The following is a 642-nucleotide window of genomic DNA, read 5'->3' as shown; positions in this document are numbered from 1 at the left end:
ACAGTCACCTCCTTAATTAGCACCATTTTTTAAATAGCAGCTTCTGGAGCACCTAGAGATGATGTGGGTGCTTCTTCACTCGTGCAAGATTGCAAGGAAAGGGTTGAAAAACTATTGCTCTCCACTCACAGGCAGGTTGGGTTCACTTCCTTGCGAGGAAGTTGATGCCAGATGACTGGGAAATCCAGGTTTGTTGTTAAATGTCAGCTACACTGCTAGAGTGCCCCTTAAATCATGGCAATTGTCATTGACAGAAGAAAGTGCTTGCCACCCTCCAGCGATGCTAAATAATCATTGTCCTTAAGGTCAGATCAAGCTAGAGGAAAGCTGCAGGCTAAAAAAGCCTTTTTTTATCTTTTCTTTGGCTTTTTCCTTACTTCCCATTACGCAAATTTTGTTTTTTACATCAACCAACCCTTCAGATCCTTTTTTTGAACGCTTCAGTTAGCAAAGCGAAGGAAGAGAGACTTGAGTGTTAAACTGACATGCCCTCCCAAGGGTTATTAAAAGTGGCCAGATGTGCTGGGCTATGCTAAAGAAATCTTCACAGGGGAAGACTCCAAAAGTGAAATATTGGAACAGAATTTACACAAATTCCCAATCACAGCGTTGCAGGTACCAGAAAATAAAATACAGCCTAAG

Source organism: Geospiza fortis, unplaced genomic scaffold (genome assembly GCF_000277835.1).
Source record: "Geospiza fortis unplaced genomic scaffold, GeoFor_1.0 scaffold23, whole genome shotgun sequence".
NCBI lineage: Eukaryota > Metazoa > Chordata > Aves > Passeriformes > Thraupidae > Geospiza > Geospiza fortis.
This window is presented reverse-complemented; position numbering follows the sequence as displayed.